The following is a 26,505-nucleotide window of genomic DNA, read 5'->3' as shown; positions in this document are numbered from 1 at the left end:
TAATTTTGTGCTAACCCTTGAAGCCCTTTTTACTCGCTACATTAACAAAAGGTATTGTGAAGCAAGCGGCTTCTAATGTGTCTAACAATGCATTTAATGATGTGATTAAGTGGCTGAATTAGTCGGGGAAAGCTTTTTCTGCAACGTGTCAACACAAGGCCAGGCCGCACAAGTAGGAAAGATCGACACAAAGAGGAACAAACAATGAGTCATGCAGACGCTCATAAAATCCGCTTAAATCCTGATGGATGGCCACATTTCTCAGCACATTTCTGCAGGTTAATGGAAATATCAGGAGTACAAAGGACAGTGAGAATCCCGGTAAAGTCCCTGGAGCTTTCAGTCAGTTGGTCAAACATTTTCGCCTAGACTAAATGACTTGGTGGCTGGCAGAAATTTTCTTTACATGAATATGTTAATTTAGTTTAAACAGCAACACAAAAAAACAAAACACAAAAAAGAAAACCACTGGAGCAGAAAGAAAATGAATAACAATTTGCCAACATTCAACCAACACCGCTCAAAAAAGTCCACTCCAAAAATAGGATTTCTAATCCTTTTCTTCACCTTTCCAATCTTCCTTCCATGAATTTGCCTTATAAGGTGAACTCTCTGAAGTACATGATATAAACAGAACATAAATTCTGATATTGCAGAAAAGGTCAATCTCACATCTTGATCTCAGCGCAACCTGATAGGTGTAACTGTAATCGGTCCGATTTGTATCGTCTGCATAGAAAATCACCTCCACATTTGCTGTTAGTAGTTAGCAATAATTTAAGAGTTAGGTGAACTTTGGTTAGGTTAATTGAAGGCATGTGCTGATATGTTATGCACCTCAGATTTAAGAGGGCTTAGATATAAGTTAATCATTTGTGTTTCTGTGGTTGGGATGACTAAGATCCAGCTGAATGCTGGTCACATTTCCTGATTCTTTGCGCAGGTCAGGGTCTACTGAACATCCTCAGCCTGAACGCAGAGTGTGGACTGACAGGGATGCTGAACTCCCTGCTCTGTACAAGGTAGTGGGATCTAGGAGGGCATCCGCCAGACCCTGTGGGAGTTGTCGGTTTACTCAAAGGGGCAGTCAACCTGTCGCACAATTGGCCTTGTCCTTTTTGCATGTAGGACACTGGACTGTTTCACTATAATCCATTTTTTATCTAAGTACTGTAGCATTGACTATTCCACCTGATTTTAGTGCTTCTGTAATAAATGTTTTTGTTTTAAAAATGTCCCTTGTTAGCCCTCGGTTACCAGACTCTACTGCGACAGAGCATACTGTAAAAATTTCATTTAAAGATTCATTGGCCCCCTGATGAATTACCATTTATACCGACTTTTTTTCACCCAGCACCATTATCAGGCCAGACTATTTACTATTTGTCCAATATATTAGTTTATGATTCAAACCTGTAAAATCAAAAACAGGTTAGCGTCTATCCTCTGTGCGACAAAATGTGGAGTATGAATTTAACATATTTGGGGGCTTATCCGCGATCCAAAATTACAGGGAGTGCAGAATTATTAGGCAAATGAGTGTTTTGTCCACATCATCCTCTTCATGCATGTTGTCTTACTCCAAGCTGTATAGGCTCGAAAGCCTACTACCAATTAAGCATATTAGGTGATGTGCATCTCTGTAATGAGAAAGGGTGTGGTCTAATGACATCAACACCCTATATCAGGTGTGCATAATTATTAGGCAACTTCCTTTCCTTTGGCAAAATGGGTCAAAAGAAGGACTTGACAGACTCAGAAAAGTCAAAAATAGTGAGATATCTTGCAGAGGGATGCAGCAGTCTCAAAATTGCAAAGCTTCTGAAGCGTAATCATCGAACAATCAAGCGTTTCATTCAAAATAGTCAACAGGGTCGCAAGAAGCGTGTGGAAAAACCAAAGCGCCAAATAACTGTCCATGAACTGAGAAAAGTCAAGCGTGCAGCTGCCAAGATGCCACTTGCCACCAGTTTGGCCATATTTCAGAGCTGCAACATCACTGGAGTGCCCAAAAGCACAAGGTGTGCAATACTCAGAGACATGGCCAAGGTAAGAAAGGCTGAAAGACGACCACCACTGAACAAGACACACAAGCTGAAACGTCAAGACTGGGCCAAGAAATATCTCAAGACTGGTTTTTCTAAGGTTTTATGGACTGATGAAATGAGAGTGAGTCTTGATGGGCCAGATGGATGGGCCCGTGGCTGGATTGGTAAAGGGCAGAGAGCTCCAGTCCCACTCAGACGCCAGCAAGGTGGAGGTGGAGTACTGGTTTGGGCTGGTATCATCAAAGATGAGCTTGTGGGGCCTTTTCGGGTTGAGGATGGAGTCAAGCTCAACTCCCAGTCCTACTGCCAGTTTCTTGAAGACACCTTCTTCAAGCAGTGGTACAGGAAGAAGTCTGCATCCTTCAAGAAAAACATGATTTTCATGCAGGACAATGCTCCATCACACACAAGTAAACGTCTCTGAACAGTGTCTGGGAGGCTGTGGTTGCTGCTGCACGCAATGTTGATGGTGAACAGATCAAAACACTGACAGAATCCATGGATGGCAGGCTTTTGAGTGTCCTTGCAAAGAAAGGTGGCTATATTGGTGGCTGATTTGTTTTTGTTTTTGTTTTAAATGTCAGAAATGTATATTTGTGAATGTGGAGATGTTATATTGGTTTCACTGGTAAAAATAAATAATTGAAATGGGTATATATTTGTTTTTTGTTAAGTTGCCTAATAATTATGCACAGTAATAGTCACCTGCACACACAGATATCCCCCTAAAATAGCTCAAACTAAAAACAAACTAAAAACTACTTCAGCTTTGATATTAATGAGTTTTTTGGGTTCATTGAGAAAATGGTTGTTGTTCAATAATAACATTATTCCTCAAAAATACAACTTGCCTAATAATTCTGCACTCCCTGTATAGTCCCTAAATCCATTGCTCTGTGAACCCAATATATGAGATAACACAATGTTGCTGCAGTTCATAAATTTTTAATATTTTCTTTCAAAGATTTAACTCAAAAAGGACAGATTGGCAAAAGAGCAAAAACAATGAAAAAAGAAAGAAAGATCACGAAACAACCACAGAGCAGGCTGTTAGACTCAGGCTTCTCCCCTAAACTAAAATAAGTAAATTATGAAAACAGGGGGAAAAAGGAAAACATGGAGTGATGGTACTCTGATAATTAATAAGGCTCCAAAAAATAACAGGAAAAATACCAATGCTAATAGAGCAGTGGAAAAGAGAGCTCATGCTCCACCTTCTCTGGGTTTATATACATGCAGGTGAGCTTCTGCAGGCAATCAACACTGTGGGATGAACCACAGAGGAGAGAGCAGGTTAATAACGATGATGGAAACAAGCAATAATCGTATGGTAGATGTGCCGACAGAATGAGGATATGCCAGTGGCTACAAATAAAAAAAAATTTTCTCTTCTTGCGTGTATCATATTGCCTTTTAATGCGTTACTAAGCATGACTTATGCTCGCTGGCATGTCGGGGGGTGTTCTGAGTTATATGCAAAGTGTTGTATATGTGTTTAATAAAACATGCTGCATTACATTACAGGCTGTCTGCAAACTCTGGATGCAAGACAACAAATGAAAAGTTGGTAAAACGCACTTGAAACGTGGCTGTGTGTTGGAGTTGTCTCTGTGCAGTTTAAAGGAGTAATAGAGCTGAATGAGGCAAAGCTTGGCTGTAGCCCTTAAACTATGCTGATGTGGGTACTATATCATTACAGTATATGATTACAGCAAAGGCTTAGGGAGGTGTTTTGGCGAACCCGGCTGCCAATGTGACTTACTGCTGGTGAAAGATTTTCTGCATGAATGATGTTTCTAAATCCTTCCCATTTGGAGGTGGCATCACTTAGATGGAATATTTGTTTCTGGAGCATATGAGAGGTGCCGTGTTAAATTTGCTCTTTGCCAGATTCGCCTAAGCTGCTGCTGACTGGTCGATCCGAGCTGGAACATATCGTGTACACAGGGCTCAGAGCAGGAAGCGGCCCTGCGTCAAGACTCCGATGAAGGCTCGGAGCTGGAAGTGTCTGTTTGAAAAACAAGCCCAACCCTGTTTGACCCTCCAACTCCCTGACCGACAACTTCTTACCTCATATCTGACACCTCAGTCGGCCCACCCTCCTCCAGACATACAAGAGAGTGCTCACATAGCGGATAACACCCTCACAAGGGTCATCCAAACTTTTTTTTAAGTCAGCCCTCAGATAGCGAGCTGTATTAAAATGACTTCCCCTTGTTTATTATCTTTAAGCTTCAACAGAAAGGATGAAAAAGATATCTGGCACAGACGAGGATGTGCTGCTCTGGAAACCCTCTCTGCTTCTGTTCTGGGCCAACCTCTGTGGTGCAGGCTGCATGGCAGAGGTAGCTCGTGCCCAGCTGGAATAATAAGAGCCTGGATGACACTTCCTCCATAAACAGCACTGGGGACAGGTCAGGATGGCTGGGGGGATGGGAGAGTGCAGTGAGCATCATCTGGAGGAATGCCTGTGACATGGAGCGCCACTCACAGACAAAAGGTGGAAGGAGGATAAAGGACAGAAGAGCTGTTGGCACCACTTGAAACGCTGTCCTCTCAAAATATGTCCTTTAAAAGGACAAAAGAGATAGAAACCCCCACCTCCATGTACCGAAGACCCACAGAGGGCCAAATCTGTATGTGTACAAGGGTCAGGTCAGTGTAATTATAGCACATATGAGCAGATATTTTAATTACGGTGAGAAACTGTCAGCTTGTGAGTTTGTGCTACTTGTAAGTGTCATCATGCACTTCTCATATATGTTGCTTAAGCTACAATATCATGAGACTGGTCAGCAAATGAGCAAACAACAACAACTAGCAGCTTACAATTGTCTTATTTTAAACTTTGTGAAAAAATATGTTCCAGTAACTCGTTCTCCTCTTCTGGTTATGAACCTGACTACATGGACTTATCCTGCTTTTGATTATGTAAGATACAAAGACCACACCCTGATGCATCAGTACACCAATTTTAAAATAATTAATGAAGCCATCCAAAGTTTTACCTTCATGAAAGGGAATTATTTATTTCCAGCACTTTTGATCCCTCTTACATTTAAAAATACAAAAATAAAAACACATTTAAGCTCTGTTAAAACAAAACAAAGCGAAAATTTTGACAAAACGACTATTAGTATCATGGGATCCATCAATAAACAAGCATTAGTACCCTGGATGTCTGATCTGATAATTTGCTGGAAAAAAGTGCAAATCCAATGTATCATCACGCAGATCAGTGGTTGCACAAAATAAGTTGGAGTAAATGAAAGATCTGCTTTTTACCTACATGTTGATACCTGATTCTATATAATATCCTTATATCAATGTGAAACCTCCAAACGGCAGAGAAATTCATTATTGCTCAGCCTGTACCTTCATAAATACATATACAGCCATATCCTTGCTTCTTGACAGTAAGCAAAAAATGTTTCTCATTAAAGGTAATGATGGATTTATGAATCTAAAACCGGCCGCAGGATTTCTGGCACCGTGCCGGAGAACTTAGACCTTCCTAACCACTCGCAGCACAAATCTTCCTGGTGCAAAATGTGACATGAATGTAATGAAAAGTCCAAAAATCCTTCTCTACTTATCTGCACAGCCATTCAGTGGGCTGGACTGGGTCCTTTGACAGGATGTATGTTTGACACGTCTGCTCTAAATACAGTCACAAGTCCTTTTCTTCCCCTTTTCAAAGCCGACTAAGGACCGTGGCGGAGCTAGGAGGAGACTTTTGTTTTAGTTCCTTTAATAAAGTGATTACAATCAGTTTGAGGCTTGTTCTTATGTCTACTTCTATATTAAAAAGGAAAAGAAAACCCAAACGAATAAAATGCTAAATAAATGGCGATGCAAACATGGGGTAAAACAGCTAGCACACATGCTAATAGCTTTCAGGAACAGCATGCGACAGCAGACGAGACCACCCACACCTTCCTTTAGCATACAAACTAAATTAAAACACTTCCCAGGGGCCGCCGCACTCTCATAAAACCCAAACCACAAATTTCCCAACTGTCTCCAGCTTTATCACCTACTGTAGGCACCGACATCCCCCCAGCTTGGTGGTTTTCATTAACTCGATATCCTGTCAGGCCCCCTTTTTGACCTCCTGGGAAACCCCCCCGTCTCCTGTGCCATGATACTGTGTGATGTAAGCAGGGTTGAGCTCACCTGTGGCTCACTGTAATGAGATATGTGATGAATTTCTATGGCACAGTCCCAATCATGGAAGGGAGGGGGGTCCTCTCTCTTTTTTTTTTCTAGTTTTTCAGACCAAAAGAAACCCGTAACTTTTATCTGTTTTTTAAGTGGAAACTTTTTTATGTCAAATTCATTTTTGAGCTAATTCCACACTCTGTTGATAAGAAATAGAATTACACCATTTAGTACACATGACTTGAGCCTGTAATGTTTTATCACCAATCCGGGAAGCAAAAGAATCCTAATTGTGTTTTTCATTTGGACAAATTTGTCTGTGGCCCCTGCAAGAGTAATTATCTCCCACACGCGCAGGCTTAATATCACTTTGTAAAAAGTGCCTTATTAAAGAGCTCTGTGATGAAGTCGCACCATTAAATCTGTTGGCAAGAGGGGAGCGAAGCACACCGCGCCGACATTTCAGGACACCTCCACGTCCTTGGCTTCGGCTTGCAGTAAATTACTCGTTTGCGAGTTCATTAGCACGGCCTAAAACAGAGGAGGATTAAATGAACGTGTTGATGTGGAGCTACAGCACAAATGGTCCTGATTGTAAATTCGCAGAATAGACCGATAATATTGTGGTTGTGTAAGCTTTGTTACACCTATTATACTGAGATCACATAAGAAGTATGTCACCGCTGAGAAAGAAGATAAAAGTCAGTTAACCTCCCTTTGAAGTCGGTAATCCCTCCCAGATATGCTGGAAGGTACAGGATTATTACTGATATGAGAAGTGAAGTAGAGCTGGGGAATTTATCTCACTCATTCAGGGTTTGTTGACAGCTACGCTCTGTACATGTTTTCCTGCTGAATAATCCAAAAACAACCCCGTACCCACTGTGTTTATGATACCAGCCCATAGCTACGATGGATGCCACAGAAATTGAGATGGTTAAAGGTGACACTTAAGACGAATGACTCAGTAATGCCCTCACATCACTCACTGCTCGTAAGCAAGAATTATTGCTGCTTTTCCTCTCGGCTGTTCTAGCATCAGCTGCTTCGGTTGCATGGGCCACACAGAGTCTCAGTTAGCAACAAGCTAATGGAAAAAAGTTAAGTCTCAGCAGCTGCAGAGCCAGATGTTTTTCCCAGGGGTTGGAGGAGACCAAAACACAGCTCTATGATTTCTGTATATTTTTCCAAAAGTAAACAGTTTTTCCAACATGTTATCTAACAGCAACAAAATCAAAAGAGCTAAAGCAGGTTTGTTCTACTTTTGCTTTTATTCTGCCATGCATGCTGTTGTAAATGTAGCCCTTCATATTCAACAGGACCAAAATAATAAGTTTAAAATGTGTTTTACGTCTTACTCGTTGCTTACTGAGATAAATCAAGAAGCACAATCTAAGGCTGAAAATTGCAGTTTCTGTGGAAACTCCAAAGCCTGCAGTGTCACTAATGTCCACTAGAGGCTCAAGCAATGAGTTAGTCCTCATAGACTGCAATGTTAAAATGTCCAACTTCAAAGTAGAACTAAACATGTTTACAGCCTGCTGCAAAAACAATTCTGATGTCTGTTGCTAGTTAACCTCCTTTGTAATAACTGTAGAGATCAATCTTTTATAGTACTTAACCATATGCACACTGGCTTAAAGTTGGGGGTGTGACCTCGTTGACTGACAAGTGTATCCGATTATTAAGTGATGACGTGACGAATCCTACTTCCAGGCCTAAAGTAGTCTGCGTTTAATATGGCTTTTGTGTTGTTAACATGTTTAATGCTTTGTATTTTCTTCTATTTAATCTCAAAAAGCTCCTAAAAAAAGTCAGTGATCACTGTTGACCTCCCTTGGCTTTTATTACCGCTAATCATTTATTTAAGCTCAGTTTTTAAAACCTTAGGATGTAACTACAGCCCAGCCCATGCAGCAGTATATGAATGACTAACCTCGTATTGTGGATGGATTATCTCAGTTGTTCTCCTGGCTGAAGTTTGGTCCTTTTACAGCATCCTGCCATGCGATTACATTTGTTCCTGACCACCGAGAACACTCACGTTAACGTTTATCAAGTCGAAAAAAAGTTAGCTTGTTTATATTATGCTAACATAGCTGTGTCGCTAGCGGTCACGTAGCACATCATTATATACCAACTAGCCCAACTTCAGTAACACTACAAACGTCACTGCTGTTTAGTTTTCTGTCTTCATTTATGTTGGAAGTGATAGCAAAGCTGTACGTTTTAATTTGTTTCCAAACCGCCGCAGTCAGGACATGCTATATTGTATTTAGATGGAAGCCAGCGAGCTAACTTCCTGCTAACTTCTAACTCCGTTAAATGTCATAAATTCCGTTTTCATGGATGCCTGGATGTTAAACTCAGTTGTTACACCTGGTAGAGCAGAACGCTGATAATTTTATTAAAGATGAAAACTTTAGACAGTGTTTTAACTCTCAGTAATGCCACAGTGATCATTTGGTATATGGGCCTGCAGCAGAGTTTAGGCCCAGACACGGCTAGTGACGTCAGACTGAATGATCGGATAGCGACATAGGCAGCTGTAGCTGCTAGCTGTCTGCTAGGCTTCACTTCATCTAATTGGAGTCCCTGAACTGGACATCTGGACCATTTTTGTGCTGTTGGAGCATTTTGGAGCATTTATAATGCAATTATTCGACTAATAATATGGCTGCTGTGCAGTTAATTGTAATAATAAATGATTCAAGAACTCTAAGCTCCAATTTATTCGATTGAAATGTGACCATTTTATTTGTCATGAGCGCTAATTAACAGGTACCGTTGCTTGTGTATTGCTCTAGTTTCCTAGCAAAGCTAATTGTGATCACATCCGGCTCCAAAAACCAACATGGGAGCTCTATTCAAGGCTTAAAAATTTAGCTTTACAACCATCTGGATGACGTGTTTTATAGTTTACAGTCCCAGGAATCTGATCCACAGTCAGCGGTGTTTAGGGGAAGAATCAATAAAAGTCCATAGGTTCTTGTGTCAATGCTTTTATATTAAGCAGCACTGCTAATAGAACTTTTGTTACAGCTGCTTTACAATAAAGACCTCTGGTGGACTTTTCTAATGGCTGTGCTGTAGCAGGAGTGAAATTCTAGGATTTTATTTGGATGTTACTGAGCACTAATTATCTGTCTCTGTGTGAAGCTCTCATTGCCATTAAGTATGCAGCTTGCTAGTATTAACAGATTCTACCCTTTCATCTATATACCGTCACTTCTGGCTTGTTAAAATCAGAGAAGTGAAGCTGTAAAGGTAAAGTTTGGCCTCACATTTTAACGGTGTCCTCATAGCAGCTACATGTCAACAGTCTCTGTTGCATGTTGATGATCTTACCACATTGGGCTTTGTGAGCATCTGCAGCTGAAAAACATCCATTTGTGTCCAGTTTAGTGTTTGGTTTTGGCTCCCAGAAGCCGGCAGGTGCCCAGCGTGACCTCAGACACCTGGTTTACCTACTGGTGCCTGATGCCTCTTCACCTGCGACATTTAACCCCACTGGAGGATTGTCAGACATCAGCTGTAGCTTCTTTGTAGACACTTCCACAGCCAGTCTGACTGAGGGACTCGCAGTGCTGTGTAGCATCCGTGCAGATGTTTGTCATAAATATTCATAAAGCTGCCTAATGACAATCATTACTCCAGTTCAGTCTGTTTGCCTTGGCAGCGTCACAGTGAAGCCCGTTGCCAGAGCGGCTCTTGAACTCTGCACTCCAGTGGCTGGCATGATTGATTGGGACTGTCATCACAGGAATCCTCCCGTCGTGCTCGCTCACACAGCCGGCCAGACAAACATATGACATGCAGCACAAACAGAGGTAAGACAACGTCATGAATAGTCATTCTATTCACCGATGTGAACCGCCATTAATCTCCGAATCCCTGTGAGCGCACTTCCTCTGAGGTGTTCCAACATGCTTGTGTAGACGGGGAAATGTTGGTGTTTGCATCCTGTTGAAAGGACCTCTTTCACGGTTGGCAGGGGCCCACTTTTCTTCCCATAATCCTGTGTGAAAAGTTTAAAGCAAACATGACTTACCTGAGGTCAGGATGGGAGGGAAAGGTGAGTGGGAGAACATAGAAAAGAAGGTGGATTTTTTTTGAAAGTGCCTAAAGAGAAAGCAGGATGTTGACGGAGTGCTTTAAGGCAGTCTGAGAGTGGATAAGGGTGAGTGGAGCCCGAGGTCCTCCCCTGCCCCGGCTAACTGTAAGTGCTTTAATGGCAGCCAATAAAAGTGTGAGGGGTGACTGGCTGCAGACCTGCCTTCTCCACTTCTTTCCTCTCATTTTCTCCGGCCCGCGGCTGCCGCCCGCGCCCCTCGCTCTGCAACAGCCCCATCTGCGAGCGCAGCCTCCATAAATCTAAAGGGATTAAAAAAGCCCAGCTGTGGGTCGCCTCCAAATTAAACTCAGGCAGAAGCCACTTAATAATCCACAGGAGTGAGATGTGGGAGAAAGGAGGTAAAAACGGGGGGAAAGCATTGATTTTGGCAGGCGCACACACGGAGTAAATATAAATAAACACAAGCTCATAAATAAACAGACGTATGAATCTTTCACATGAAAAGTACAGGCTGACATCCACTGATGAATATCAGCTTTTTATATTAAATCTCTATTTGCTTTCCGATCACTTTACAGAGATGTGTAATTTTCCTGTAAGCCTTCGCCGAGACTCTTTGGCTTTTTCTTAAAAGTAAAATGTGTAGAGCTGTATTTTGTCCTCTGACAGCACAGATGTGGCAAACTCAGACACATCTCAGAGTGTGTGTTTATATCTAGGCGGTTTCCGTGGCTCGGGCCGTCCTGAATCCCCTCTCCGGGGACACAACAATCAACAGAGAGCGTCTCTGTGTGTTTGCCTTTGAAGACAGTTGCATGCTTCTGTTTTCATTCTTGAAAATATATAAATGAGATGCTTTATCTGGCCATGATCTACATGCTACTACTGTGAACTTTCACTTCTCTAAAACTTTCCCACTTTCCCCGGGCTGAAGGTAGTGGGAGGTGAGAGTGCACGAGGAGGAGTAGCCGCCGTTTTTCCTCATTCACCTCTCCCCGGCTCCTTTGGGAACCTCTGTTGGCACACACACTGGTGTTTGTTTGAGCTGCTCCACAATACTCCCACTCAGCAGGAGAGAACTTCTAAGGGGTGTTGGATTGCACCTTGTGGGTTTCTGTGGCGTTGTGAGGCGAGCAGAGAGAGCAGAGCAGGGCTGCAGCCTGGGGATGGCGTACAGATTAATCAGCTCCTGAGGGCAGACTGGGCCCAGTGTTGCGCATGAAAGCACTGGAAAAAAAATGGACACTGGATCTCTGGTTCCTTGTTAAGATCCGATAACTTAATCTGTCTGTGCGAGGATAAAGGTAATCCAGAGAGGAGGGAAGCCCGGATGTGGCTTGTGGAAGATGAATTTAAGCTTGGCATCTTTGAACAATGTGTTTAGAGGTTTGTGACGTGTTGAATGAGTCAAAGTTCACCGGAGGAGTCGTTTCTGAAAAAGTGGTAGGTTAATGAATCAATAGTAATGTACAAGCGAAAGGCCCTGGACAAAGCAACATTATGCAATCCATCCATCCAGTTAAATTTCAGTTCATTTCTATAGCACCAAATCATAACAGCAGGCTCCTCAAGGCGCTTTATACCATAAGGTAAAGATCCTACAATAATACAAAGCCGCATTACGCAATCCATCCAGTCATCCATCCTATCAGGTACCCTAGACCAGCGATCCCCAACCTTTTTTGCGCCACGGACTGGTTTAATGTCAGACAATATTTTCACAGACTGGCTTTTAAAGTCTTGCTGATAAATACAACAAAATAAAATGATACGACCAAGGCAAAAACTGTGGTGTTTTGTAAATATAATAATAAACGCGATTTCACGAACGCGTGTAATTGTGTAACTTTATTAGCAGCGTCCTCCTGAAATGCGCCAACAACATTGAGAATAACATCCTCCTCTCTGCCTCCATGCTCTCTGGTCGCTAAGGTAATGCGTAAATATTTATTTCAAAATAAGACACACAACTACAACACAGGAAAAGACCCAGGGAAACAGAGTTAACGATAAAAACCCCAAAAACCACACCCAAGCCTCAACTCTTGCAGCCCAAACCACTCACGGATGGGTACAGGTCTGTGGCCCGGGGGTCGGGGACCACTGTCCTAAATTACAATGTTAGAGAAAGAAACTCAACAATCAAACAAACAAGCAGCGGTGCTGGGGAGGAAGAACTACTAGGACCAGGCTCAGGCAGTGACAGCTTCCCTGAACCTCGAGGATGAGAATGAAAGAGAAAAGAGATGCTGAGTTGTTCAGACATTAGGCTAAAACTCGAGTCCGTGAAGAGAGACACCAAACTGACATTAAAGCTCTGAGGTCAAAGTTCTCATACGTGAACAGGTCAAAATATGTTTTTTATTTTAGAAATTTGTTCTCACAAGTTCTGGAAGTCAAGCAAGGAACTAAAAAAAAAGTCACTTTCTTCCTCTTGTTATTTTCTTTTCAAATTGGGTGTGTAGTTAGGGTTCCTTGTCATCATCAGTGAGGACCTAGAGCCCAGTGGGCTGAATTATAGAGAATTTGACAGAAGAAATAAAGCTACGGTGTTTGTTGGAAGTCTGAGAAATCCCCAGTCTGTTAAAGCAAACATGGCAAAATAAAAGAATCGTAAATCTACTGTTAGTAGAACTTTGTAACCTCTTGGTTGAATGTAGAGCATTTGGCAGGCTTTGAGCTTTCTGTACTAGTTGTGCATTAATATCAGATCCTGGCAGGGAGCTCCTGTCCAAATATATAATTATTGGCTCAGAAAACCCAACATGTCTTAGACATTGGCCTTCAGTTTAACTCTATTAAAGGCTGACATCAGGGTGGCTACACCCACCTTACACATGCAGCCAATCTGAGTGCATGATCAGTCACACCTGAATCGAATGTGAACATCACTGGAGCTGCACGGGAAGCCCCAGGATGAGCGTTTCTAGCTGCTTGGCTCCTGAAACATGTTGTTGATGATGTGCAGCTCTTGGAATTGGCTGCAAATGTAGCGTGATGGCAACTTGAAAGCTGGACTTTGGCCTTCTTTGTTAACAGATGTTTTTGCTCATTTTATGTTGTTAAAAATCAGGTTTGATGGTTTGATTAAATCTTTTGATTATTTGATTTTTGGCCCTAGTAACCCAAACATTTATTGACTTATCTTAATCATTATTGGATTGTAAATAAACCAAACACAAACCACGCTGCTGAGTTTTGTTTTGTTTTTTCACCATTTGTTTTGCATGCGGATCCAAATTCAGCCAAAAGGTTTTGCTGTTATTTCTGGTGTAGTTGTAACATTATTGATATTATTACAGCACAATGTTCTGCAGCTGTTAGGATTTATATAGATGTTAGTTTGATTGTTCAAAGTCCATGATAACAAAGCTCCAAACCACCGGATTTCAATCTGTGTGAGTACTTGCAGGATGCGGTGGAAGCCCTGCCCCAAAAATCCACTCGATCCACAGGGTACATTACCAGATACCACAGGACACGACATTAGGCATGTGCAGCCATCATTTTTCTTCCCTTTTCCAACCTGAGATCTTCCTGCAGTGACACGTTAATAAAAAACAACAAAAACAAGCAATTGTTTAAAACAGCAGATGCAAGAGACGCTGATAGACACTGAAAGTGAAACACAACTAGTAGTGTCACCAGTTCACATCAAGTACCACATGAGCTTTTACTTCTTTCAAACTTCCTGGCATTTATTAAATTGTCATATGTGACAAATCCAAAAGAGGGGAAAAACAAACACTGAAGATTTATTTGTAAGCACTGTTTGACCTGGAGCTGTCTGCGAGCTGTGAGGATTTGAACATAATTGTTTCAGTGTGTTCAAGCTGCATCTGTTTATTGGAAATAAACAACAACGCGATGGAGGGAAAGGTCCCGAAATCCAATATTCTAATTGCTTGACATTATTCCATCTGTTCAACGTTTCCTCTGGTTCCTTCATCAAGTGTCACAAGTTTACACCTCCCAACTTCTTTAAGAGCGACACGATAATTACGTGATAATTATGTTTTCCCCATATTAAATGCTCTGATTCACTCTCACAGACTTCAGGATAAACACATGTATATCACAGACTGATCAGACATATCCTGTGTGAAAATAACCCTAACCTATCAAGACATAGACTCCTCTAAACCCCTGAAGGTGTGCTGTGGTATCTGGCACCAAGATGTTAAAACAGATCCTGTAAATTGTGAGGTGGGGCCAACATGGTTCAGACTTGTTTGTCCAGCACATCCCTAGATTGAGATCTAGAGAGTTCAGAGGTGAAGTCAAGGCCTTAAACTTGTTGCTGGTGCCCCTTAAACCATTCCCGAACCATTTTTGCTTTGTGGCAGGGAGCACTATCCTACTGAATGAGGCCACAGCCGTCAGCATACATATGTCTGTGAAGGTTCTCAGTCATCCAGGTCATCGTAGTCAAAGGAGCTTGCAAAGAAAAGCGTCTGGACTTCTTTAAGTTGCTTGTCAGCATACATAGTTTCCATGACAAGCTGTGTATGGTCTGCAGCATTGCAGAGCATTGCACAAAGCATCACATTGCATCTGCTAGCTTGCTTCCTTCCCATAGTGCATCCTGATGCCAGCTTTTCTCCAGGTAACTGACACACATGCTCCTGTATATGTCAGAAAATGTGATTCATCAGAGCAGGGCACTTTCTTTCATTGCTCCGTGGTCCAATTCTGACACTCATGCGCCCATTGTTGGAGCTTTTTTACTCAAGGACACTTTCATATGCAGGTTGGTAAACAAACATTCAAGCATCCAATCAGTAGATGAGCTCCTCTACCACACAGTCACAGTTTCTCTGAGCAGTGAGGAGAGCCAGCAGTCAATTCAGGAAACCTGGCTGCAGCAAGAGTTTTACCTCCACAATGTATTTACCTGATAGGAATTATTTATATGAATGTCTGAATAAAGTCCAAAGAATCTTCGGAATCATTTCAGACTTCTGGAGTTTGCATGGTACGAATGGCTAATAGGGTTTATCAAAAGAGCAATCATAAAAGAGGCTGTTATGCTTTTGATTTATCCTGAATATTAAGTGATCTGCTGCACAGGGAGCATTATTTTGTTTCTCTGCAGTTGCAGAGCCGTTGCAGGGTTTCTGGTGCCACTTCGCGACCTTACCAGGAAGTGCATTCCTCGTCAAAAGATCCGTCACTTCACGGTAATAGAAGTTGGTAAGTGCTCTGGCTGGCCTTGCTAACGAGGCCTCGGCTGCCAGCTCTGTACGGTATTTTCATTTGATGGCGGTGGCAGAGTTGGGCCCCTCAAAGGCAGCGTTCACACTTTTGAGCCATTAGCCGCGAGTGGTGCATCAGACTTCCCTTTAAAGGCCCTTTGCATCTGTTTTCGGTTTAAACGCCATAAATGTGAAGTGAATATATGCCAAGGTCACGACAGACAGATGGTTGCCGTAATGATTTTCAGAGCCCGGACCGAGCAGCGGAGCAGGAAGCGCACAGGGGCCTGCTCAGGCTCTCGCCACAGTGCCCTTACTGTAGCTAACACAGGCCTTTTCTTCCTGCAAGCCTGAAATGCTCATTTCAACCTTCAAAGGACAAATTGTCATTTTTCCTCCCGTTCTGCCAGGGAGGGGCGGAGGGTAAATTATGCCTAAATTGCAGCATATTCCGCCAATATTATTTACATGGCTGTCACTTTGACTTGCTGTGGGGCCACTCACAGCCCTTTTTATTTCCATTTCTGCTGACAGCTCGGGGCTCATCCCTGAACTGTCATCATTTGCTGCTCTGCTTCTCTGTGCCGTCTCTGTAGCTGAGACATGCTGCAGCATGCTCGCCGGCTTACACACACAGACACACATGCGCACACACACAGACACACACACGCCTACTGTACGTTTTCCCTCAACTGCTGGTGTTCTATCACTTTTTCACAGTCACCCCCCTCCATCACTCGTTCACTCCCACCCTCCCTCTTTGCCGTTGTGTTCGTGTGAGTGGGAGTTGACCTGCAGGGAAATGAGCAGGCTGAGACTCACATGGAGCTCACGCACATATGAAAGCCACGGCAGTAAGGACAAAGACACAATGGTCTAACCGTAAAATAAATAAAACCAACAATGACTCCGTCACTTTTCATCCTATCCAATCAGCGTTTACACTAGAAACATTCTTAGACCCACACGTGGCAATTTTCTGTTGCTCGGGATTATTGTGGTACTATATAAATGCTAATTGCTAATTTTGAGGTGGCACAGATAGGACGGCAGAGCTGCATTGGTGTGCAGAGAATGGTATTTCCTTCTTCCAGCCTATAGAGAAAGTAAAGTATTTGTGTATAATATCAAGCATCCAACTCTGGAGCAGGGAGTCAGACTTCTGTGTCTGACTTTACAGCAGAAATAAACATGTTTAGAGCCTGATACTCATCCATATGCTGGGGTTAGGGGTGGAGCCAATTTGACTGACAGGCAGCTTTAGTTGCTAGCTGGGAGTTTGGTGTTTGTGCTGTTGGTGCAACTGTAAAATGAAAAATTCAGGTGTTTTATGAGTGTTTTAATTAGCTCTAATCTGCCCATATGTGTGCCTTTGTGTTGTAACACTATGGATGCTGCTTGCTAACCAAATCAACTAGGTAGCTCATAACTCCAGACTTAAGCCCTAAAGAATTATACAAAAACAAAAAACCCCCACTGAGGTTCAGTTGGAGGTTTCTTCCTGTTAAAAGGGAGTTCTACCTCCCCTCCTTCATCAAGTGCTGCTTGGCTAGGGCTACGTCCACACGTACCTGGGTATTTTTGAAAACGCAGATTTTTCTGTGTTTGCACCTTTCGTCCACACGTAAACGGCGTTTTCGGTCACTGAAAATGGAGATTTTTTAAAACTCCGGCCATGGTGGATATTTTTGAATTTTTGCATTTACGTGTGGACGAGAAAAACGGAGAAAACGCAGCGTCGAAGTTGTGCGCATTTTATGACGTCACACTGTACGCCACGTTGTTTCGGTGAAATAAATTTCTACAATACTATTACTGTTAATTGTAGTCTCTGCAGTGTTTAAATGCTTACATATACACACACAGTTACTGTCCCTCCACACATACGACTCGGTTCTGCTTCTATCCCCCAGCTTTGTTTACTTTTTCCCACCGAAGCTTCTAGACTTCTGATTGGCCAACATTTCTGCACGGTTAGGAATATATCGCCACCTGTTGCTTTGGCATGTCCCTAGCAGCATTTTCCTTCATTTCTCCCGTGTGGACGGGATTATTTTTTAAAAAGAAAACGGAAAATCTCTGTTTTCAAAAATACCCGTGTACGTGTGGAAGTAGCCTAGGATTGTCTGTGTTGTAGGGTCTTTACTTTAAAAGACATAAGGCTTCTTGAGATTGTTGTTGTGAAACGATGCTATGTGAATATAAAAAATTAAATTTATGTGCAAAAAAAAAAAAGAAAAAAGTCTCTGGTGCATAGCTCTAACAGGGGTTACCTTAGATCCACGCTGAAATCCTTACATCTAAATTTGACTTCTTAGCTTGGGGTTTTTCTGTGAAGTTCATAAATTATCCAAGAAACTTTTCCCTCACATGCTCCCTTACTAAATGTAGCAGTGATATTATTTCATTGTTGATTTTATTGGTTTTTCCTTGAACTGTGTGTTCCTCCTCAGCTCCCACGAGACACTTGGAGTCACATGATCAGCTTATTTTTGCTTTCCATTCAGAGATGGAGGGAAAAAAGTGGTAAAAATAAAATAATAACACCAGAGATGGGGGAGGAAATGGAGAAGTGACAGGTGAAGGAAAAAGACAAGCACTTGGCACCGAGGCACGCAGCAGAACCGGGGTCTGATTCGGTGCCGCTGCCTATGGAAATCAAAACATTCCACATGGCTGTGGAGATGAAGTGAAAGCCCAGGGGTGAAGCCTTCTGCTCTCTCTACCCTTCAGGTGTGTGAGATGCTACAAAGCCTTTCCCACCCCCAGAACCCCGTATCCTCTGTCGTCAGCATCCCGGGAGCTGACTAACATACACTGACGGCTGGTGTGTTTTTGATTCTGATGAAATCTCCCTCTTCCTCTCTTCTTCTGCTGGCTCCCATTGTTGAGTCTGTGGGTGCCTCCCCCCTTCTCACACTGTGCATTAGTGATGTCTCAAACATCCACTTATATGGCTGCAGTTAGAGGCATAGCTTCAAAAAGTCAGCTTGCATAAATTTCTTTGGTTAGTTTTACTCAGCAGAAATTTGAGAATATTGAAATCAATCAGAAGCCTTTGTGCTTGTGCATAGTTTAAATCTTAATATTGCCCAGTATAGCACCAACACATCAATGTTATTTTATTTTTTTCACTGTCTGGATTCAAGCATTTATCCGAGCCATAGACTGTATATTAAAGATGGGCAAGTCTCCATGATATTACTTCCTCTTAGTGTTGACCTTTTGATTGCCACATGTTGTTTTTTTGAGCTAGAAATGACCATACTTAGAAGAGAGGGTGGAGTTAACAGCAAAAGCTAGTCTTTATTATTTTTTCTATTATGTTAGATTAGTGATGCTCAACCGTCATACTGGAAAAGGAAGCATCAAAGATCGGACTGCGGATCAGCGCTGCCAAAAGCAAAGTCATGCGTATTGGTTATGCCAGAGCGAATACTCCGATACTCGTTGGCCACCACCCGCTTGATGAAGTCGCTCAGTTCATGAATCTGGGCAGTGTGATAACACCGGACGGTGGCACAGACAAGGACATTGCCTGTCGGCTCGGAAAGGCAGCATGTGCCATGCGCAACTTGAATCCTGTTTGGAGGTCGACCACCATCTCGATATCATCCAAAGTCCGTTTGTTCAATACGATAGTCGTACCAATGGCTATCTATGCGAGCGAAACACGGAAGTCCATGGCAACAATCACCCGACGACTGAATGTTTTCCAACAGCGCGGCCTCCGACGGATTCTCAAGATTTCGTATTGAGATCATGTTACCAACGAGGAGGTCCTTCAGCGCACTGCCCCACGACCGCTAGCGGACATGGTATTGGAGCGACGATTTTGTTTTGCCGGGCACGTTCTTTGCCAACATCCGTAACGACTACCGAAGATAGCCATGTCGTGGAGACCTGCCCGGAGGTCATGGAGCCGTGGACGACCAAAATGACGATGGTCATTCATTGAGGACCTGAAAGCGGTCGATATTTCATGGGATGAGCCTGAAGATGAGGCTGCAAACCCAGCTCGTTGGCGATCCCTTGCCGCCCAATGCACCATCTGGCGCAGAAGGAACTAAGTCTAAGTAAGTGATGCTCAAAGAACTTCACTTGCTGATAAGATTGTAAATTATTTGTTGTGACTTATTAAGTACACTTAAAATGAATTAAAAAAACACTAATAAACTAAAAAGTATAAAAAGACAAGATATACATAATAAGCAAATAGTCAATAAAAGTTAATCAATACAATTTTATGGCTGGGCAGCCAAATAACCAGCAGGATGGACTCCAACGCAGACACAACATGGACGAAAGAGGTTTAAATGGAATAACAAAATTTACAAATCACTCTGAACAATCAGGTGATGGGTATGAACCCAATAGTCATGAATGCGAGCAACATGTCTGAACGTGAGCTATGAACTACAAACTATGAAACATGAACTAGTTTATGAAGCAGTTTAAGTGGTCCAGAGGGGGTGTTTTCTGTGAATCCTTCGAGGAGTGGCAGGAAGGCAGGTGAATGTAAATCCAACAGCGCTTGGCAGTAAATGATTATCTAGCAGACCAGCAACAGGAAGTTGTGAGTATTGCTGAGAGTATAATGGTGGACTAGACTTGAGGGTTTGCAGGTCAGGAGAAGATCTGGCAAGGACTCATTGAGAGCGCTGGTCTTATATGCAGGTAAGTCCAAATGGCAAACAGGTGCAGACCGTGAATGGCATGATGTGGCTCCACCCAGGGTTGGAAACTCCAGCTCTATTGAAAAATACAGCCACTCACCAAGACCATGACATACAATGCTGAATAAAAATCCAGAAGAATAAAATGGAAATGATTATTAATATAATTTAACTAATTAACTAATTCATTCAAAATTTGTAAACCATCAATGAACATTATGTGCATGATTCCTGTAAAGTTAAAACACATTTTGCTAACCCAAAATCTCTGCTGTGCATCAATAACCATTATTTACATAGTTATTATAAAGTTATGTTTTAAATGAATAAGCAGGCAGGTGTACTGACGCCCTGATTATTTCATGTCCTTTTTTCACCTTTGCAACAGAGACCAAAACAAAAACAAAATCCTTAATTTAACTCAAACGGTTAAACAGACGTTTCCAAAAGCAACACAAGTTACTTTTGGTGGTTGATACTCACCATATGCCTGTGACATCACAGAAGGGTTAGTTAGTCTGTTTTTTATTGGTTTCACTCCTGATGCTACCACGGGTCATATCAGAGAGGAGAATTAAACCTCCTACCATATACGGACATTTAGGTTGGAAGACTTCCTGACTTAAAGTGTGGCTCTTATTCATGACTCCATGTTGACCCAAGGATGACCCACAGCCCATTAGTGAGTTATGGTTGAATAGTTTCTATTAAAGCATAAGAGCCAAAGCTAGCATAGTAATGCTGCTCTGACACTGTAAGAGAGCTGCTCTCAAACCAACAGGGAAATTAGGAAAAGTGCTCAACTAATCCAGGACCGCAGTCCAGTTTTTTTTCTCTGTGAGCTTCGCCTCCCACAATTCACCTCAGCCAGAGCGGGGCCAGATTGTTGAGAGGAGCCTCGATGGTCCCGCTTAAACCCATAACCTAGTTGAAGGATAAAAGTTAATGACCTTAGCATCTCATTTTCTGGGGGACCTGTCTTTGGCTTGTCTCCTTTTGAAGATCACCCTGCTGCTCAATAGCACAGAACAGACGAGGAGAGCCACTCTGCCGTGGAATGTATAATGACATCTCGTGTTATAGTCCAGAATGGTTATAGGCCATAAAACTGCGAGAGCCCATCGTGGAGATCCATGGTCAAAAAGGAGATGAGCGTGTGGTCAAGAGTAGGATGAGCATCTATTTGGCTGTCTGTCTTTCCCTTTTCCTCTCCATTTTATATGCATGAAACCAGCATCCCGCTTCCATAAAATACATCTGCAGAGCAGATGGAGAAAATTCCCTCTAATAATAATCATCCAAAATCTTATTTCCTTTTGTCAGAAACATATTTGCAGTCCAAATATGCCTCAGTTTGATATCTAAGCCTCTCATGTCGGCTTCAGCTCTGTTCATGAATCGCTTATGTCTACAACACAGCATGAATCCTAATGTACATCGTGTATATCACACTGAAGTTGGATCAAAATCTGTTAATACGTGCGAATAGAGCAGGGCGATATGGCCAAAAATATTTATCACGATATATATTTGAAAATTTGCGATAACGATATAACTGACGATATAATTGATGCGAGACAAAATACAACTCCACAACATTACTAGCGCAAAAAGACAACCTTCCATTTATTTTCACTTAAACAAGAAGCTGGTTTTTATGTACATTAAAGCTTTATAAAAATGTAACAGTGCAAATGCAAATTCCTTGCTGAAAGTTTAACCAAAAGGCATTTCCAGTAGAAATGGGCTGACATATTCTGAGCATAACCATGTATAATATCCACTGAAGTTAAAAAGAGGTGCATTGCAACATTAAACTGCAGTGTGCAGTACGTGTTTTTCGGACCATAAGGTGCACGGGATTATAAGGCACATTAAGCGAAACAAAGCAGTCAGATAAATCAAACTTTATTAAACTCATTATTCTTGCTTCCTCCACTTCTGTGCCATTGATTCATTAATGTTGAATTCTCTGGCAGCTGCTCTATTCCCATGTTGTTGCAGTATATCAATGACTAACCTCGTATTGTGGATGGATTATCTCAGTTCTCCTGACTGAAGATTGGTCCTTTTACAGCATCCTGCCATGCGATTGCATTTGTCTCTAACCATGAGGAACCTTAACGTTAACTTTTATAAGTGGAAAAGTGTTAGTGTTCGTCCTCCAGCTTCACTGTTTATGTTATGCTAACATAGCTGTGTCGCTAGCGATCACGTAGCACATCATTATATACCAGCTAGCCCAACTTCAGTAACCCTACAAACGTCACTGCTGTTTAGTTTCCTGTCTTCATTTATGTTGGAAGTGATAGCAGAGCTGTACGTTTGATTTTCTTTCAGAAATCTCTCAGTCAGAACATGCTATATCATGCTTAGGTAACTAGCGAAACTAGCGAGCTAACTTCCGCTAGCTTCCTGCTAGCTTCTAACTCCGTTAAATGTAATACATTTTGTTTTCATGGATGCCTGGAAGTTAAACTTCATAGTTACACCTGGTAAAGCAGCAATGCTGATCGTTTTATTAAAGATGAAAGAATTTAGACAGTTTTTAACTCTTAGTGATGCTGCAGTGTTCGTTTGACCTGAAGTATAGGGAGTTTAGGACCCAGATTACTCCCAGATTTAAGGGCATCTTAGTCCGACGGCCGCTTGCATGTTCTGCAAAAAAAATGTGCTTTGTCGTGTATCTGACGGACAAACACCAAACCAGTTCCACATCGCTGAAGTTGCACCATTTTTACAAACCAATTCTGGTTCATCTGTTTCACTCAACAATCGGCCATGTGCGTATGAAAACAAAGGCACTGCGCATGCGCGTTTTACTCATATTCTATCGCGATATTTCATTTTCCTATCGTTGCCTAACATTATACCGGCATTACCGTGAACGGTATAATATGGCCCAGCCCTAAGTAACGCCTTCAACTAATTTGGACTGAATATTGTGTCTGAAGAAAATAATCAATATAACTGGCAAACAAAAAGAACGCCAACATTTTCCCACAAAATCCCTTCTGCTCGTCTCCAAAGAAAGCACTAAGAGGTTGCTACTCAACAAAAGTATTGTTTTAAACACATTATTTGTTACTTTTCTTTAAAGTAATGCAGTATGTTGCTTAATTACTCGCCAGAGAAAGTAATTTTTTACATTTGCACTTTGGATTAGTTTTGCATTACTACATAAAATGACCTGAAAGGATTTTCATGTGTGATCTCTTTTGGGTTTTTACCATAAGAACACAAAACCAACAGCACAATGCAAAGATAAAACCAGGACAAAGAGACGTTAAAGTGATCCCCACAGAACTTCTACTTTAGAAGCATGAACAGGTAGAAACAGAGGCTGGGACAGCATACACTCAGTTTAAACATCACTCTGGGTTCTTATAGCTCTGGGCTAGCATGGTTTCACTGCACCATTTCCCCCTCCAAAGGGTGGAGGATGTTTTCCGTAGAGAAAACATGTTTTAGTTCTCGAGCGCGGGCTCGAGAACTAAAACAAAAGTGAGCAGCTGCTCGGTGGACAGTTTGCAAAATGTGCGCAAGGATAAAGACTGTCGAGCAGAGAGTCCAGCTCATTCATGCACACTTGCACAAACATCTTGTACTTTCCATTGCAAGTTCTCTCAGTCCTGCTACAGATCACAACCACATTCACTTCCTCTTACAAAGCTCTTCACAATAAAACAGGATACTTGCTAAAATGAACCATATATAATGCAAATGTTTTTTTAAGACTTGTCAAACACATTGTACTTCTTTTAAAAGGAATTCAATTTTTTTTCTAAATATGCTGACGCTGACAAAAAGACTGGGGGCAGAGAATTTCACTGGGAGTGACCAGGATGGACAATATTACAAAGGAGCAGATCACACGGACAGGTCAGATAGTCTCAGTTTGGAGAAAAGTTATAGAGGCAAGACTGAGATGGTTTGGATATGTTTGGAGGACAGAAAGTAGATGTAATGCATAAAGGATGCTGAATTTGAAGCTTCCAGGATTAGAAAAAGTGGAAGACCACAGCAAAGATTCATGGATGTATTGAAGGATGCTAGATGGAAGCAGCTGATCTGCTGTGGTGACCGCTAAAGAGAGCAGCCAAAAGGGCAAGAACTCTTTGAGATCTAAGTCATCACTGGTGAAAATCCAAATCCTTAAAAACGTTTACAAAAAAAAAAATGACTTCAACAGAACACCATTAAAGATTTACCTCAGACCCTTTTTTTTTTTTAAAAACCTCAGAGGGTTAAACTGTTCAACACTCCTGTGTGACATTCCTGTCCCAGCAATCATTGTTGTATTTTAGCCACATGCTAAACAGGGACCTATTCAGAAACCAAAGATGTTACCTTTCAAATGAAGACTTATCCATCTTGACAACTTTTTTATTAAAAGCTTTTCAATTTGCCAAAAAAATAAATAAATCATAAAACAGAGTGGACGTTAACCTGACTCTAACCTTAGCATCCACAAGATCACCGGCAACCCATCTAAGAGGTTAACTCTCACTGCTCTCTCAGCTAATGCGGCCCGGCCATAGTGTATTATCTCAAAGCATCGAGGGTTGTAAATCAAGCGCTCCAAGGAGGCTGAAATTAAATCAGCGTTTCCTCCCATCAGCACGAAAACTGAAACCCAACACCGGGATGCTGGGAAACACATGCATACACAATGTCTGCTGTGAGCTCACACATCCAGAGTTGTTAGCTGTAGCTACCTTAACCCTGACTGTGGAGCTGGGTGCAAGCCAACGCTTTTAGTCATAGACCCAAATTTTCACCTCGCTCCCTCTTTTTTTTTCTGTTCTGAGATATAGCCTTGGCCAAGCTCCCAAACTTAAATGGCTGATTTGCTGTGGGTTAACTGGAGAATGGGAGGGTGAAGTCATATATATTCTGTGTGGGGAGGGTTAGCTGAGTGGTAGATCAATTTGGGAGAATAAAGAAAGAGCCAGATGGCTGTTGGATCTCAGTCCATGCAGATGGGGTGAAACAGCAGTAGATGAAGAGCTAGGTATTTACTCCCTATAAAGTCTGGATATGAATTGTGTATGACTTTCTTTTAGCTTGATGTGATAAAAACACTAGAAAATTATTTCTCGCCACAATGAAAGCAAAACGTGCTTTCATGCTGGAGCTGGAAATCAATACGCATTTCTCAGCATGGCTGAGATCTTGACATGCTGTGACAGTAACAAGGCAAATGAAGAGTGTGTTATCTGTTAGATAGAAACTTGATGCATGATGTAAGAACCACTGTCCGGGCCCATTACACTAATCACACATCAGTGCTCGTTGGGAAAGGTGAAATCTCTGAGCTTCACTTCTGTTCAATTAAACTGGAGCAGCTCGTAAACCAAAGCAATGAAACGGCGGATCGATATCAGTCTGGACCGCGACCGTCTCCGAGCCCGGGCTCGCGGGCTGTTGGGCCTTTAAATCATCACGTGCACATGCATCTGTTTGGGAAAGACGGGAGGAAAATAGTGCAGCCACAGCCCTGTGTTAGCCCTGTGGCACGATCCAGAGTAGCCGGGTTTCACCCATAAACCTTTTCAGACACCGAGAGAGCGGGGCTGATAAAGAGCTACAGCTCTGGGGATGAAGGACAGGCCGACCGTCGGCTACACACACGCAGAGTCATATCCACATCAACATTAACCCCCAGCACCATTACCGCTGTGAAGTGCCATTAAGAGCCAGACGCAAGGCCACGGGGAGCAGATATTACAAAACCGTCTCCTCCTCTCAGTCTGCAGCTCGTCTCATGATTCTCCGGCTGACAGGAGAGGAACAACTCGAATGATGGAGAAGGGCGCCGACGGTGGGGCACGTTTATGGGGTTGGCTTTTAGTGACGGGTTATTTATAGGACACTTTAATCGCCTCATAATTAAGATTTTGTAGCTTAAATGAATCACTTTGAAATGATTGGTTTCACTCAGATCCCAGAGGTCAGTGACACCAACCCTGACCGTCACTGTGGAAGTAGGCATTTACCATTTACCATACAAGAAACTGGTCTCTATCCACTAAAACCGTGCATATCTCCTCATCTTCCCCTAACCTTCATCTAAACTCATCTGTCTTGTCATTTAGATTTTTGGTAATGGTGCACAGCAAATTCAAAAGTGTTAAATGTTTTGGTGTTAATAGTCTTCTTGCAAAAGTAGAGTTAATTTTACTCTAAGCAGAGTCACATTCTTTTAATGTAACTCTGAGGTGTAAAATGATAGTAGTTAAAATCGAGTGTTAAAAATGAGTGTTTCTCTGTCAAATCTGGAGGTGTTACAATGGAAACATTAACTCTTGACCTCTTAACTCTGAACTCCTAGAGGGGCTATGACACCA

At 42.2% G+C, this 26,505-nt stretch overlaps 1 long non-coding RNA gene across 2 annotated transcripts in view; it reads left to right on the top strand.

The window, feature by feature from the left end:
- Positions 1-26,505, top strand: part of LOC146651438 (uncharacterized) — a 291,944-nt gene that overhangs the window by 264,501 nt on the left and 938 nt on the right. The window contains exon 2 of one of the 2 annotated variants that reach the window (XR_014907849.1): positions 26,405-26,505. This exon is cut by the window's right edge and continues 107 nt beyond it. This is a non-coding gene — a long non-coding RNA (uncharacterized LOC146651438). Of the gene's footprint in view, positions 1-26,303 lie in introns of those variants that run through there. The other variant, XR_014907848.1, reaches the window with a different exon arrangement.

This window comes from Rhamphochromis longiceps, linkage group LG16 (genome assembly GCF_057381845.1).
Source record: "Rhamphochromis longiceps isolate RC_006_pf linkage group LG16, R_longiceps_female_GT1.1, whole genome shotgun sequence".
Lineage (NCBI taxonomy): Eukaryota > Metazoa > Chordata > Actinopteri > Cichliformes > Cichlidae > Rhamphochromis > Rhamphochromis longiceps.
Note: the sequence above shows the minus strand (reverse complement) of the source record. Positions and strands in the feature narration are given on the sequence as shown.